The 13438-nt window shown below is 34.7% G+C and overlaps 1 protein-coding gene across 2 annotated transcripts in view; it reads right to left on the bottom strand.

Moving 5' to 3' along the window:
* The window catches only part of LOC134529388 (kinesin-like protein costa), a 215075-nt gene continuing 201637 nt past the window's right edge, over positions 1 to 13438 (bottom strand). For both annotated transcript variants that reach the window (XM_063363403.1, XM_063363404.1), the window contains one exon: positions 1 to 13438. This exon is cut by the window's right edge and continues 15121 nt beyond it. The gene's annotated coding sequence lies outside the window, so the exon portion shown is untranslated.

Here is a 13438-nt window from a genome sequence, read left to right on the forward strand (position 1 = left end):
TTTAAAAATGTTCTCTAACTATTTTTTACACAATTTTTACAGTTTTTGATGTAGCAAAAAAATTGACAGTTAAAACTACATTTTTTACAATTAAAATTTATGGACAATAATATAATTTTTAAAGTACAATTATTAAATTCAATACTTTTCTACAAATTATAAAACTAGAAATAACTATTTACTTAATATATTTTAACACTTTCTTTGAGGTAGATGAAGTTCACAAATATTTTTATACATTACAACTCTTTATATAAAATATTGGTCCAAAAACATGTGAAAATTTTCTAACAATAAGAATCAACCAACATTCATATGGCTGCATGAATGAATACACTTTAGCACACATAAATCCTATAGATACAAAGATTCCAATACATAAAGTAATTCATTACACAGAATTCTGTAAAAACAAAAAAATACATATAAATATAAGAATCAAAAACATTGAGAGATTTGGCACCCATTTCTATGTACCATAGCATTGTTAATCTTTTTTGAAATTATAAATATTTTTAACATTTAATGTAATCAATATGAAGTACATATGTAATAACTTAACTTTTTAATTAGTCAGTTTTTTTATTTAATCACTTTGTTTAAAAAAAAGGTATATATTTTATTAACACTTGTAGTAGGCAGTTCCGCACGAAATTAAGAGTAAAGCCACAGACACAAAAAATTTACACGAGTATAACTGTCCTCTATTATGTTAAAATAATACTGTTAAAGATACACTGATCAATTTATTTTGACATTTCTATACCAATGGCGGCTCCATAATGCCTTTTCGGGAGGGGTTATCGTACAAAGTTAGGATGCAGTTGAAAAAAAAAGACATCAATTAAGTCAGAGATTTTCCTTGGAATATGGTCTCAAATACAGAACCTTTGTAGTTCCAGACAACTTTTGGTCTGAGAAAAGTTTCAAACATGTATTTAAGTAAACATAAATATACCCTTCTAGAAAAATTAAATAAATAAAATTGTTCTCGGGAGGGGCTATCGACCTACCGCCCCCCTTCTGGAGCCGCACTTGTACTATACTATCACTTGCAAAAACTATATTTAAATATAAACATGACAACAATTGAGGGACATTTCTGATTTCAAATTATGTAACAAAAGCTGCAAAGAACATGACTATACCATCACTTCATCTCCTGCCATATTTATTGTTGCTTATTAACATCATGAACCAAAAAAAGCTGTGAAGTTACAATCAGTAGCTCAATAGAGAACATATACATTGAAGGGTTTAGAAAAAACCTTTCTTACTTTCACATGACTGTATATTACACCTGAGTTGGAAATGTCAGTTTGGTGAAAGACTAAATATTTTTTAATGAGAAGTACTTTAGCTAGTCATGAACAACTGCACAAAAGAAGCGAGGGAACACTGCTATTCCCACAGCTGGTTGACCCGAATTAATCATGGTGAGGTTTGGCTCTGTATTTTGCCCCCACCAAAAAGAAGAAGGGAATCAAAGCCTGATGAAAGAAAGAAGGTAAAAAAAAAGTACTACCATTTTGACATTGCAATAACCAGAGTGTGGGAATCCCTAGAATCATTTGCATGATTGCCACAAAAAATAAACTTTATTGTTCTCACTCAAAATAGTTTTGCTTTACATCCTATGTTCACTGGCATTTTTAACTCAGGTTGATATAAAGCATAATTATCTGAAAGGAATCAAGGACAAAAAAAGGATGAGGGGGCAGCTTGGTAGACATACGACCGGTTGGGTGGCCCCTATCATAAGCAGCGAGAAGGCAACATGCTTTTGCAAACTACAAGGCTTCAAATTCACGAACTATACATTCTATAAGCTATGGTCTCTACAATTTCATTGGGGGTAGTGAACAATATTTTTACACTTAAAAATGGGTATTATACACTAAAGAAAATTTTCAATTGCCAATTCCAGATTAAAAATACTTTACTTCAACATGGCAACATTTGAAGAAAAAAAATCTTCAATATTTATTTTGATCCAGACTTAAAGCAAAAAACAGAAATTAATGTGTGATCAGGTGCTGATTGGGACATAACAGATATAAATATTGATTTGTAGGCAGTATCTATTAATATTTTGGCTTTTATTTACAAACACGCACTCTCAGACACTGAAACCAAGACTAGAGTCACTTAAAGAAGTCATGTAGCCCTATGTCCAAGAGTACATTAAGGTACATAATAGTCGAAGGCCTACTAAATAGGGTTTGCTTAAAATATTATAACTTTAGGGAATACTTGTATGCATAAATAATGTACAAAACTAAGGTATGGATGAGCTTGCATGTTTTTGAGTCGAATCGAATCCGGACTTGACAATTTTTTAGTAATCATTGAAATCGATTGGAGCTAGAGTAGCTGTAAAAGCTTTTTATGGCAATAGTCTAGAGATGTGACTTATACAAAAAAAATAATTTCAAAAATCAAAATGGTGTTTCTCAGTTCTTATAATTACACTGATTACCGTATTTATGCCAATATAACACCCGCCCCTGTATAACAGCCCCCTTAGTTTTGAATTATAAATATTGAAAAAATTTAATATCCGTGTATAACACCCGTGGAAAAAAAAATCCTGAAACGTCCGTTAACCCACAACCCCCGAGTAGAAATGAACAGACTCACCCAAGTTATTTTTACGAAAGTGCTGCTGTAACTCAGCGGAAGCCGGAGTTTTTTTTGACAGTTATCCAGTGGTAAACATGTGGTCGGCCAATCTTCTATTGTCTATGTACATTGCTTGAAAATGGGTAAAACTAGGGCAAGTTACACAGCATCTTTCAAGTTGAAAGTTGTGCGGTATGCAGAGAAAAACAGTAAACGTAAAGCTGCAAGACATTTTTCTATTAATGTGCAGTGCATTCGTGAGTGGTGTAGAAATAAGGAAAGACTTCAGTGTGCATCTAAAAACAAATGTGCGTTTCGTGGCAGAAAATGTGTGTATCCACAAGTGGAAGAACAACTGCTTGAGTACATGACCAATTTAAGGAAAGACGGTTATTTTGTTTCTACAGAAATGCTGCAATTAGAAGCAAGCAAGATTGCACGTAATCTCAAAATTAATCAAGCGAACTTCAAAGCTAGTTACGGCTGGGTACGAAGGTTCATGAAGAGAAAAAACTTGTCTATTTGCCGCAAAACAACAGTAGCGCAAAAATGCCAGAGGAATACGAAGCAAAGCTGCTAAATTTTCAGCGACATGTAACTGCGCTTCAAAAAAAGAATGGCTATCTTCTATCGCAAATCGGCAACGCCGATCAGACACCGGTGTGGTTCGACATGCCTGAATCAACTACAGTTTCACTGGTTGGAGAAAGGTCAGTTCCCGTTAAAACCACAGGTGCTGACAAACAATGTTGCACGGTTATGCTGGTTATTACAGTGGACGGCCAAAAGCTTCCCCCATACGTAATATTCAAGCGGAAAACTTTGCCGAAGGATGTGTTTCCACCGGGAATCATCGTGAGGGTGCAAGAAAAGGGTTGGATGACAAATGAACTTGTTCTGGACTGGCTGAAGTGTGTGTGGAGACGTCGACCCGGTGGTTTGCTGCGAAAGTGTGCCATGTTAGTGCTGGACAGTTTTCGTGGCCACATAACTGAACCTGTGAAGCAGTGTGTAAAGGAAGACAGCGATCTTGTTGTCATCCTGGGGGGGCATGACAAAGATTTTGCAGCCACTGGATGTCGTCGTGAACAGGCCGTTCAAGGTGGAATTTAGGCGCCAATATAATACGTGGATGACAACAGCTGAACACAACCTTACACCGACTGGACGGATGAAACATGCTCCACTACCAACAGTGTGTTCGTGGATTTTGGCGGCGTGGCTATCCATTTCGCAAGAAATGATTGCCAAAAGTTTTAAGGTGACGGGCATTTCATCTTGGATTTTAAGGTGTAAAGTAGTGGTATTTTAGCAGTTTTCGGTACTTAACTTTAAATATTGTAATGGTAAAAATATTATTAATTTTTGACGTGACATCTAATAAAGCGATGAACGCCGGCTGCACGGACGAAACAGTATGACTCATTGTCCCGTTACGCTCATTGTACGATTGCGCCACATTTATCTCTCTTCCACTCAATTGGAGCAACCATCAATTTGACTTTTTCGAAGCACATTAAACTTGAAACACTCCCATTCATTTCCTACTTTTCCTATCATCGTCCTATCCTTAACAGAATAACACAGATTGGAAGAAGTTTAATAACAAAATGTATAAAAGTTATAGTTAAAATAATTTCTTCGTTAAAGCAATAAACATATTAACATTAATAAGTGCAAATAAAAGTAAATTTATCAATTAAATTGTAGTTTTCATTTCACTCCTTTGTATCCATATAAAATAGTGATAATTCAATAAAATTGATTCAATTTTATTCATAAAACTATGCAATCATTTTATCAGTGTTTTGTTATGACGTCACGTTAAACTATCGTCCGTAAACCGACTTTATAGACAACCAATTTTTTTTTAATAAAAAAATTGTTTGAGTGATGAAGTAAGAAATTAATTAAAAGTATTTTTATCAATCCAAGTGCCTTGTTTACATCCACTCAAAATCATAAATCATGCTCGAAGCTCGACAGTACAAAAAAAAAAGAATAAAAAGGGTTGGGTTTCAGCAGAATTTATTCCTGGAAACAATTAGCTTTAGCTTGAAGAGTTACATGACACCATGTCGTCGTCTCAATTCTATACACACACAGCAATCCTTACACTTTTGGAAGCCCAGTCAACACCTGCTTATAATTACCGCGCTGGTTTAATACAATAGGTGTAAGATATTTGAAAGCTTGGGACTCGTCACGGCGTCACAACCTTATAGCTTCTGCTCGCAACAGGGGTAGAGGAAGGGAAGGAGAATCGGTAGGGCTCGCTTACTCTTCCCCTCCAGTGCAGTGGCCGGTGATAGCAGTAAGACACCCAGGCTTTTAGCTAACCTGCTTTCAGATAAGAAAAAATAATTGTAGCTAAGGGGGGGGGGGGTTAGAACCCCTAAAACCCCCCCTGGCTACGCCCCTGGACAGCAGAGGATGACATCCTGCAAATTTCAGACATGTCTTCAGACAGCGATTCTGCCAGCAGTGCAAGTGACAACGATTTGTAATACCGTAATAATCAGAACACGTTTTTTCTAGTACGGTATCTTGTATATAACAGCCTCCCAAGGTATGGATTTTATTTTTTGGCAAAAATACTGTATTTTATAATAGCAGTATTGTGATATTTAAAGTATTTCATCACCTGGAACTAAAATTAATAGTGATGATTTAGGTAAATTACATTAAAAATAGCGTTAATCAATTGAATGCTTAGTTAGGCTACGTTGAGTACATGAAACAGTCGAAGCTAATTTAGGGAAACCACTGTTAAGTTTCTGGGTCACATAATCGGTGAAGGCACAGTGAACCAGACCCTGAAAAGACAACTGTGATAACCAACATGACAGATCCTACAAACGTGCTGGAACTCAGAAGATTCCTAGGTTTGGTCACATACCTAATTAAATTAATTCCACAGTTGGCAGAGAAGACGCAACCATTGAGAGTATTAATGCAGGAAGACACGGAATGGCTAAGGGGTATAGCTCAACAAGGAGCAGTCAGAAAGTTGAATGAAGAAAAAGCACAACATCCTGTCCTAGGCTAGCCCTTAACTCTAGAGCCTTGGAAACAATAGTATCTTAGTATTTGTAGGTGCTTCATCATTTGAGTTAGGTGGCACGCTAGAACAACTCCATGAAGGAGTACAAAAACCAGTGGCATAAGTGTCAATGAGTTTGAGTGAAGTAGAGAGGCGATATGCACCGATTGAAAATGAAACTTCCGCCATCATGTAGGCATGTGAAAGATTTGGAGAGTAGGTACAGTAAACTCTCAATTATCTGTGTTAATTGGGACCCACTGATGCCTGGATAGTTGAAGTCGTAAAAAAACCCAGATAATCTGTTTCACAGTAAGGGCCATGGGTTGTACCATATATTTGTCTTCAGTAGAATTCTGAGCACAAGAGAAGTCTTTGTATACTCCCTCAGCTCATTGGACCATAAACAATACAGCACTGTGTCGCCATGTGATGTTTCTCCCTCTGCTAGAGAGGCAGTAGTCATCCATTCCTCAATTTTTCTACTCCTCCGTGCCAATTATCTATCATTTCTTCTCAGTTTCTTGTCCTTTCATAAAACTAGCAAGAAGAGAAACTTGTGCCAGGATGGGGGAATATATAAGTAGTATTTCAATTCACCAATTCTTTGAGGAATGCTTTTCACAGACCTAACACAGGATCTTTTGGAACCGTGGCTGCAGTGTTCGTCATGAAATGTTGCAAGTTACAAACGTGGGAAATAAATAGCATGAGAAAATATTGTTGACATCATGAAAACCTGTCGTGATAGATACGTGCAGAATGCCTTTACGTACGTTGCTAGTTCATGGTCATTTATGATGGGCGAAGAGGGAAAGTTAAATTAACATTGCTAAAGATATGATTGCGCAAAACCTGCATACACAAATTTTTTTTTTTTCCCCAGTGTCCCTTCCCCCAGCAAAATGACAGCCAGCCATGTTACTTGACATATTGGCATGTGAAACAAACAAGATGGAGAGTGGAGACGTGAAGCAGCAGTCAGCAGCCCTCTCAAGTTTAAAGTGTGACAAATGTGACAGCTGAAGGGGTGGGCGACACGAAGGTTCAAAGTAAATAGTTTGCTGACATGGTAACAGTGTGGTTAAAAATATAGAAAGGCCAAGCAAATAAGTGTGCTGGAGCAATGCTATTCCAGCATCAGTATATAACCAACTAATAACTAAAATTAAATTAAGCACGGATAACCCGAAAACAGGATCACCCAAAAACTGAATAATCTGGGCCTGGATAACTGACATTTACTTTATTAGGTGCGAAGACATACATAGTCACTGACCATAAGCCCTTGGTTACCCTTTTGTCAAATAAGCCTGTGACTGAACTTACTGAATACCTACAGCGAATGCGGATTTGCCTCATGCTTTGACCATACTATATCACACATAGCGGATAAATTGTTCTATGTACCAGGTACGCTTTCACGGGCACAAGTCGGAAAGCCAGAGGAAGCACAACAGATTATGGAAAAATAATTGTGCTACAGGAAACACCTCTCTCAGATAAACGGTTAAGGAAAATCAAATATGTACAAGATAAGGATAAAATATGTCAGATGCTGAAACAGGATATCCTTAATAGATTCACTAATAAGTGTTATTCATTTTGCCCTAATAGAAGCTAAACTTATAAATGGTGCATGAATTTTCATGCCAAAAGTATTATGATCTGATATGTTGCATCCACAAAATACATCTGGGGCACTTGGGGATTAAAAAGTGCTGGTTTCAGGCAAAGGGATCGATTTAGATGCCTAACATAACATCATGCGAGACAAAAATACTCGTGGATAACTGCATGCAGTGATTGCAACAGAGTACACCATTTCCAGAGTGGCCATAGTCCATGGTAGGGGTGGACATAATGGAATTACTAAGTATCCTATATTTAGTAATACAAGTCTATTATTCTAGTAACTTAGAAGTAATATTATTTGACTGCCTAACAACGGAGGCTGTTATCACTAGGCTGCAGAATACATTTTCTAGGCATGGCATACCATTGATAGTTTACAGTTACTATGGAACACAGTTTACATCTGTAGAGTTACAGCAGTTTTCCAAAGAATGTGGATTCCCCCACTGCACATCAAACCCCAGGTTTGCATTTTGCACAAGCAAACAGGGGAGCAGAGAGTGCTGTAGCAGTGTTCAAAAAAGTCATAACTAGGTTTTTTGGCCTAGTGAGCTCCGCCTCAACAATCAGCGTTCTCACCACCAGCCGATTTGTTTTTTGGCAGGAAGCTATGGGCTGTACTGACAACTGCCTCTAGACTGAAGCCACAGTGGGATGAGCAAATTTTACAGACAATTTGGAATGTGATGGCCTCCTTAAGGAGCGCAGTGAACACAACTATGATAGACAAAATTGAGTTAAGAGCAGGAATCTTTTGAGCCGGGTACTCGGTTTAGTCCAAGACCTGAAAAATATTTGGTCAAGTCCAAAAGTTGACTGAATATTTCAAATCCTACCAGCTGACAACTATTACAAGCACATTTTGGCAGAACAGATGAAAGCTGATAAAAGTGAGTGAAGAGAGAACAGCAAATACTTCAGACTCACCACTTGCAATGGGTCTGCAAACAAAAACCACAGAGTTGCAAGCAGCAGGCAGGACTTGCAATTCTACTTTAGGAGCCCCCAATTGAGCCACCCTTTAAAGGATTTCCTGAGGAAGAGCAAAGAAGAAAAGATGGGTGTATGACAAGTGAAGATGGTCATAAGAAAAGAAGTGGACAAAGAGTTGTGCAAATGCAGAGATTGAACTGGCGATATTTAGTGTGATGAACATACTATATTCGTAGTGTAAAGAAATGGAGATGCAATGTAGGTAAATTAGGGGACAGTGTGTAAGATAGGTAAACATGAGTAGGCCAGTATGGTGAGATATAGAATAAGGTGGAACGTTGAGTACAACCTGTAATGGATATGAGTGTTGGAAATCACAGAAAAATATCTTTGTGTCGAATATCGTTGTTATCAATTGATTCTGTGGTTGAATAAAATGGATATTTGACATATTAATGGTTTACTTTAAGAAGTTTTTTGCTGTGTTACAAATTTATGATGTTCCGCAGGCCTTTGATTCTAACATGGCACCGCTTTCCAGTGTTTTGAAACATTAATAGCATCATATAAGTTTCCCAACAGTATAATTATGAAAAATGGTGTCATTGCAAAGATCTTGCAAAATAGTTGTTGTATGTGTTTTTATGCTAGTTGCTCCTGTTAAATATGTTTTGAGTTAAAAAAATTTTTATTCCCATCCTATCTAGTACAGGCTCAAATTTTCAAATCTCAGCCTATCTCTAGTATATACATATCATTATAGCTGTTGTACATTTTTTAATATTTGACCTATGCTGGGTGTCAGTGTGTTGCTGTGGGCTTGAGTGTCTGTTGTATCAGGCCTTTTCTCCTGGATTTGCTAGCCTGCTAAATTGGGCTGTGGCTTTCCAGCATGGTGGAGTTTCAAGTACGCATGCCAGATGGCATGAGTTTGACATGATGTTTGATGAAAAATTTGATGCTTTTGATGTCATTGCACACAAAGTAACAAATATTTTGCGAATACAGACAGGAACCAACATAAAAAATAGAATTATGTTTACAATACATTATTCGTACCCACAGAGACATTATTGAGCCAGCACTGACACAAAGACCGTTAGAAAAATATTTCATGACTTCGCATCCACACATGATATTAATAAAAGAATTAGTTTTACACAGTTATCACCTCTTTATAGCAATAATTTTGTCATTTATTTTTAACAAAGTATTTTTGACTAAAAAAAAAGCATTTGACACCATCAGGTGAAATAATTTATAGGCTCTAATATTTGGTTAGTAGTTTTTTAACAAATGGTAATCTTGCAAGGAACTACGCTCCAAATTATTAAAACTAGTAAGTATTTGCACATCTGCTACATGCACACAGACTTATGATGATGTATTCACTATAGCCTTGAAATGAGAGGAAAAAGCCAAGTCCTGCCACGAGAGTTTCCCCTGGTGATGTTAAGCCAATCACAAAGCATTCTCGACCCATATAGATGTGTAAAAATTTTAAAAAAAATTTTAAAAAACATTTTCTTATTTGTAGAACATGTTTCAGGTATTGGCCTTACATGATTAATTTATTTAACTTTAATCCTAATTGTGATTTTAAATGAATACCTGACACATGCATGCTCCACATTTACATGAAACTTTGTATAAAACTGACTAGAAACAAATTCAAAAACATCGCAATGACCACAGAATAAAGATTTTGATCTCAACCATAATATAACTAAACATTTTAACATTCTCTTATAGACCTTTCAAAATGGCCCTTGCTTCTAATGTTTTATTTGCAGGAATACAGTACGAAAGGCTTTTACATTTTTGTTTTGTTTTATCTCTGAGCTATCAGCAATGATGAAATTTGATTTTACTGTGAAGACACCATGCCAATTTGTGGCCACATTTTCACAAATATCAATGTTATGTATTAGTACTTCCATCTATACTTCAGGAATATCATTTTAATCAGAACATTCCTACTAGTTTAACAAATAAGACCTGTGTTATGCTATTTTCAAGATACTCTACTTGATGGTTTACATGCTTGATAATTATACAACACATAAGTAAAAGCATTTACTTCAAGCTTAACACCTGATAGTTGTTAAGAATTTTAAAAGTCTTATATTGATGAAATTTATAAATTTTGATTTTTAGCATTTTTTTCAGCAATACATTTTAAAAGTGTTTGATTTCCTCCCACATCAGCCAGAAGCTTCTGATAGAATACATACCATCCCTTTTACTACTAAAGGAGTTACATGATTTACAATTTGTTTCTTCACAATTTCCAGCAAAACATTTTCTCTAGCAAATAATTCCCTAAAGTCTATCATAGTTAAGAACCAACTTAGACTAGAATAAAGTGGGCTGAACATGCACTGAAGTTCCACAGTTACAAAGCAACAATAAATAACTGTAGGGTGAAGATGGCCTGAATTTAACAGAAAGAAAGCCATTCAAAAAACATCACCTTTCAGTCAAATGTCTGCATTTTTCACAAAAACGGAAAACATTCTATTTTAATTTAAAAGCTACAAAAAGTAAGAATAGTAACAATGTTTTACTTAAATAGAGCATTAGTCATTGATTTCAGTCTCTGCCACTTCTTCCACAAAATAGGTACATACCACTATCAGTCCTATGATATTTAGTAACTCAATACCAACACAAACAGAAAAAAAAAATTCCACGTTAGACCCTTACAGCTGAACTAACATAGTTTCAGGCTGGGTCATGTAACAACAAAATGTTCTCTAATGTGCAAAATGTCATCATCTATATAACACACAGATTAAATACAATAATAATAAAAAACAGTGAAAGTTATGAAAAACTCACAAATACAAAGTTATGGCAAAGATATATATAAAATTAGGATTAAAAAAACCAGCACTGTTCGGAAATGATGCTTCTTTTAATCATATCAAGCACTAACAATAAGATTTTAAGTTTGTAAACTGAAATAACATAAAAATTAATTTGTATACTAATGTAAACATTGTAGTTGGACAATATGTAAACAGTTGTTTATATAAACTTCGAGTGACAGTCAGGAGTAAACAGCCTGTAACAGGTTGGCACAAAAAATATGAACATTAATATACTCACAAACAAAATAAAGGAAAAACCAGATATTACATGTAATTAGATGAAAGCCACATGAAAAAAATATATAGCATAAAAAACAAACACTATATTTACCCAAATAAATTGTGCCCTCGAATAAGCCTCGCACCAAACTTTTCAAAACAACACTTGTAACCAAATTTTTAAGTTTCTATTTCATATTTATTCTTGACATAACAACAGTAAATATTAAAATTTTTAATAAGGTTTTCTGTAAAACGAATAGCATTCTTTGTACCTGTAATAACATCCATCAGTTTTTAACAGCACCTTTTGTTCTTGCTACATGAGTAATATCAAATGTATCAAACTTTTCTGTAACATTCTTTGTATAATTATACATTTCTCAAAATATCATACAATGAAAATTTTACTTAATGATGAACTGTGAATGATTACACATTTTCCGTGAAACTAGGAAAAAAGTGCCTTAAATGTAAAATGGCTACCAACCACAGCTGTTTTGTTTGCTGTAGTGAAGCACCAATAAAGTCTCAGCCCCTAATGATGAATATCAATAATATTTTATGAAGATTGAAAATTAAATAAATGGGAAAATTGCTGAAGAAGCATGTGCAACAAATTCTCAAATTCTGAATGCAATTTCTATTGCAATACCACCATCACTTAAAAACCAATATTGTTTTTGTCCAGTCACGTATGCAATTTACTGCAACATGCTTTCCCTGAAGCACAAATTCCTATTTCCTAAGCTTCTTATATCATTTTAAGTTTTTCAGCAACTGTATATAATCTCAACCAAAAACATTTAGTAATCACTGCAATGTCTTTCACAGATAAACCAACACAAACACTGTGCAACATGTCCGACCGTTGTCCAATAAGCAACAGCAGGATAACGGAACTTGTAGTATGCAGTATTGTTGTGCACCATTGTCAAGTTTTGATTAAGCCAATCACCATGCTTTTTTAGCACAAATTTACGAAAAATTGTGTGCAGTTTATTTGGGTAAATATGATATGCATTAACATATTAATCAAATCATACAAAATGTTATGTGATTGACACAAATTAAAATGCTGTTATAAAATTCAAATGATAAAAAAAATTACTAAATGTTAAAACAACTACTGTAGCAATTTCATTGCCTTTTTTTAAAATAAAAAAACTCTTTTCTAGGCCTTATAACATGAAGGAAGACTGTAAATTCAAGCTTGTTTAGGAAATAATTTTTTCCTCACTTCAATGACTGTGCAATGTGTCATAGAAATTTTCAAATACTGGACAGATATTTTACTATTACAATTTCTTAAAATAAACTGATAATAAGATTGATCATTGATTAGGCTGAACATTACAGAACTAAATAAACATTTTGTAAAAAAGACAAAAATATGTAGCAAAAATTGTCTTAACCTATTACAGACACAGAATGACGCAGTCAATACACGTGCCCTTCAAAGTAACTCTCTAATTTGTTCCAGGAAAAGATAAAGCTAATCAAAACAGTGCCAAGCAAAAACAAATTTTCCATAAGAGTGCATTTTAATCAAGATACTGGTCCCATTGAAATCAAACTACAGTATTAATTATGTGTCTAAATACATTTATATTTACATAAACATTAAATAACTTGAGAATATACATTTTAATATAAAAATCAAATGTAAAAAAAGTGCGGGCAGCATTTTTGAAATATAATAGGCCTTGGGAATAACATTTCCTAAATAGGTGCTAACAACATACCTGATACAAAAAAATAAAATAATTATTGTATCAGCTATGTTTCAATCTCTACTAATAATACAATTTTTCAAGGTAAAATGTCTGTACACTAGACGAAATGATGAAAAATGTTTTGGAGATGGCTATTTACATTATTGAGAACTCAAAAATTAGTTTTTAAAATTTTTGTCTGTTTGTCTATTTGTTTCAACTCAATTGAAAACTACTTGACAGATTTTGATGAAACTTTTTTATTAGTAAGGCTTTTGGCTAACTTAAAAACTAGGCTATATATAATTACAGAATTGCACCCCTAAGGGAATTAAAAAGGGGTATATATGGTTTTCAGTTAATTATATCTTCAAAACTAATAAAGAATAAGAAAAAAA

Source organism: Bacillus rossius, chromosome 2 (assembly GCF_032445375.1).
Source record: "Bacillus rossius redtenbacheri isolate Brsri chromosome 2, Brsri_v3, whole genome shotgun sequence".
In the NCBI taxonomy this organism is placed as follows: domain Eukaryota; kingdom Metazoa; phylum Arthropoda; class Insecta; order Phasmatodea; family Bacillidae; genus Bacillus; species Bacillus rossius.